Source organism: Monodon monoceros, unplaced genomic scaffold, assembly GCF_005190385.1.
Source record: "Monodon monoceros isolate NGI ecotype Baffin Bay Population unplaced genomic scaffold, NGI_Narwhal_1 Super_Scaffold_3, whole genome shotgun sequence".
Classification (NCBI taxonomy): domain Eukaryota; kingdom Metazoa; phylum Chordata; class Mammalia; order Artiodactyla; family Monodontidae; genus Monodon; species Monodon monoceros.
The window spans coordinates 3,003,905-3,007,739 of record NW_021703780.1 but is presented as its reverse complement, the minus strand read 5'-3'; positions in this window follow the sequence as shown (position 1 = coordinate 3,007,739).

Below are 3,835 nucleotides of genomic sequence, written 5' to 3'. Positions count from 1 at the left end.
GTCTCCCGGCCACCCTGAGCCCGCCCCACCGCGCCGCCCCGAGCACGCATGCGCCGGGCCCCTCGGCATCCCTGAGCGCCCCGCGCCGCGCCAGAGGCGCGCGTGCGCCGGGTCTCCTGGCAGCCCTGAGCCCGCACCTGCCCAAACGCCCCGAGCACGCATGCGCCGGGCCCACAGGCAGCCGTCGCCGCTCGGCGCCCGGTCTGGACTCACGGTCCGAACCCCTTGGCTTCTCGCTGGTCCCTGACAGGAACTGGGCTCGCGATCCCCGGAGACGCCGGCACAGAGCGTCTTCCCTGGGTGCCAGCTCTGGCTCAGCCGGGACCGGCGTCTCGCCCTCACGGAGGAGTGGGCCCGGGGCCGCCGGCCTGGCTGCTGACTGGGATGATGGAGTTGGTTTATTTTCTTCACAGCGCCTCACACCCACTAGGATCCGCGTCCTCAGAAATCCCAGAAATTAATGAGTGTCGGCGAGGGCATGGACAGTGGTGCGTGGGGGGGGGGGGCCGCGAAAATTAAATTAGAGCTTCCGTTCGATCCTGCAGACAAGCAAGGCCTCGGGTACCTGCGCTCCGCTTCCCAGCGTTACTCACGGGAGGTTCAGAGACGGAAAGTAGGACTGTGGGTATCGGGCTGGGGGAGGGGGAATTAGTGTCTAATGGGTCAGAGACTCAGTTTTGCAAGAAGAAAGGAGCTCTGGAGAGGATGGTGCTGACGACAGCACAACGATGTGAATGTCCTTAACGCCACAGGCTGTACCTTTTTTTTTTTTTTTTAACATCTTTACTGGAGTATAATTGCTTTACAATGGTGTGTTAGTTTCTGCTTTATCACAAGGTGAATCTGTTATACATATACATATGTTCCCATATCTCTTCCCTATTGCGTCTCCCTCCCTCCCACCCTCCCTATCCCACCCCTCTAGGTAGACACAAAGCACCGAGCTGATCTCCCTGTGCTATGCGGCTGCTTCCCACTAGCTATCTATTTTACATTTGGTAGCATATATATGTCCATGCCACTCTCTCACTTCATCTCAGCGTATCCTTCCCCCTCCCCGTATCCTCAAGTCCGTTCTCTAGTAAGTCTGCGTCTTTATTCCCGTCCTGCCCTTAGGTTCATCAGAACCATTTTTTTTTAGATTCCATGTATATGCGTTAGCATACAGCATTTGTTTTTCTGACTTACTTCACTCTGTATGACAGACTCTAGGTCCATCCACCTCACTACAAATAACTCAATTTCGTTTTTTTTATGGCTGAGTAATATTCCACGGTATGTATGTGCCACATCTTCTTTATCCTCTATCCTTTATCTTATCCTCTTTATCCTTTATCCACTCATCTGTTGATGGACACTTTGGTTGCTTCCACGTCCTGGCTATTGTAAATAGAGCTGCAATGAACAGCTCTATTTACATTGTGGTACATGACTCTTTTTTGAATTAGGGTTTTCTCTGGATATATGCCCAGTAGTGGGATTGCTGGGTCGTATGGTAGTTCTATTTTTCGTTTTTTTAAGGAACATCCATACTGTTCTCCATAGTGGCTGTATCAATTTACATTCCCACCAACAATTTCTCCTTTTATGGCCGTTAGCATTTGCCTTATGTATTGAGGTGCTCCTATGTTGAGTGCATAAATATTTAAATTGTTATATCTTCTTCTTGGATTGATCCCTTGATCATTATGTAGTGTCCTTCTTTGTCTCTTGTAATAGCCTTTGTTTTAAAGTCTATTTTGTCTGATATAAGAATTGCTACTCCAGCTTTCTTTTGATTTTCATTTTTGCGTGGAATATCTTTTTCCATCCCCTCACTTTCAGTCTGTATGTGTCCCTAGGTCTGAAGTGGGTCTCTTGTAGACAGCATATGTACAGGTCTTGTTTTTGTATCCATTCAGCCAGTCTACGTCTTTTGGTTGGAGCATTTAATCCATTTATATTTAAGGTAATTAATGATAGGTATGTTCCTATTACCATTTTCTTAATTGTTTTGGGTTTGTTAATGTAGGTCTTTTCCTTCTCTTGTGTTTCCTGCCTAGAGAAGTTCCTTTAGCATTTGTTGTAAAGCTGGTTTGGTGGTGCTGAATTCTCTTAACTTTTGCTTACCTGTATAAAAGTTTTAATTTCTCTGTCAAATCTGAACTAGATCCTTGCTGGGTAGAGTAATCTTGGTTGTAGGTTTTTCCCCTTCATCACTTTAAATATGTCCTGCCACTCCCTTCTGGCTTGCAGAGTTTCTGCTGAAAGATCAGCTGTCAACCTTATGGGGATTCCCTTGTATGTTATTTGTTACTTTTCCTTTGCTGCTTTTAATATTTTTTCTTTGTATTTAATTTTTGATAGTTTGATTAATATGTGTCTAGGCATGTTTCTCTTTGGGTTTATCCTGTATGGGACTCTCTGTGCTTCCTGGATTTGATTGACTATTTCCTTTCCCATGTTAGGGAAGTTTTCAACTATAGTCTCTTCAAATATCTTCTCAGACCCTTTCTTTTTCTCTTCTTCTTCTGGGACTCCTATAATTCAAATGTTGGTGCGTTTGATGTTTTCCCAGAGGTCTCTGGGTCTGTCCTCAGTTCATTTCATTCTTTTTTCTTTATTCTGCTCCCTGGCAGTTATTTCCACCATTTTATCTTCCAGCTCACTTACCCGTTCTTCTGCCTCAGTTATTCTGCTATTGATTCCTTCTAGAGTATTTTTAATTTCAGTTTTTGTGTTGTTCATCACTGTTTGTTTGCTATTTATTTATTTATTTATTTATTTTTGCGGTACGCGGGCCTCTCACTGTTGTGGCCTCTCCCGTTGCAGAGCACAGGCTCCGGACGCGCAGGCACAGCGGCCATGGCTCACGGGCCCAGCCGCTCCGCGGCATGTGGGATCCTCCCGGACCGGGGCACGAACCCATGTCCCCTGCATCGGCAGGCGGACTCTCAACCACTGCGCCCAGGGAAGCCCTGTTTGCTCTTTAGTTCTTCTAGATCTTTGTTAAATGTTTCGTGTATTTTCTGCATTCTGTTTCTGGGATTTTGGATCATCTTTACTATCATTACTCTGAATTCTTTTTCAGGTAGGTTGCCTATTTCATCTTCATTTATTTGGTCTTGCAAGTTTTTACCTTGCTCCTTTGTGACATATTTTTTTGTCGTTTCATTTTTGTTTTTTTTGATGGGTGGTGCTGTATTCCAGTCTTACTGGTTGTTTGGCCTGAGAGGTCCAGCACTGGAGTTTGCAGGCAGTTGTATAGAGCCGGGTCTTGGTGCTGAGATGAGGACCTCCGGCAGGTCTCACTCTGATTAATATTCCCTGGGGTCTGAGGTTCTCTGTTAGTCCAGCGGTTTGGACTTGGAGCTCCCACCACAGGAGGTTGGGCCCAACCTCCAGCCTGGGAATCAAGATCCTGCAAGCTTCGTGGTGCAGTTAAAAAAAAAAAAAAAAAAGATAGAAAAAAGGAGCAGTACAATGTCAAAGAATAAAAAACAAAATAAAATTAGAAAGATAAAAAAATATATTAGGGGGGCTTCCCTGGTGGCGCAGTGGTTAAGAATCCACGTGCCAATGCAGGGGACGTGGGTTCGAGCCCTGGTCTGGGAAGATCCCACATGCTGTGGAGCAACTAAGCCCGTAAGACACAACTACTGAGCCTGTGCTCTAGAGCCCGTGAGCCACAACTACTGAGACCATGTGCCACAACTACTGAGCCTGTTCTCTAGAGCCCGCAAGGCACAACTACTGAAGCCCACGTGCCTAGAGCCCGTGCTGTGCAACAAGAGAACCACCGCAATGAGAGGCCCACACAGCGCAATGAAGAGTAGCCCCCGCTTGCCACAACTAG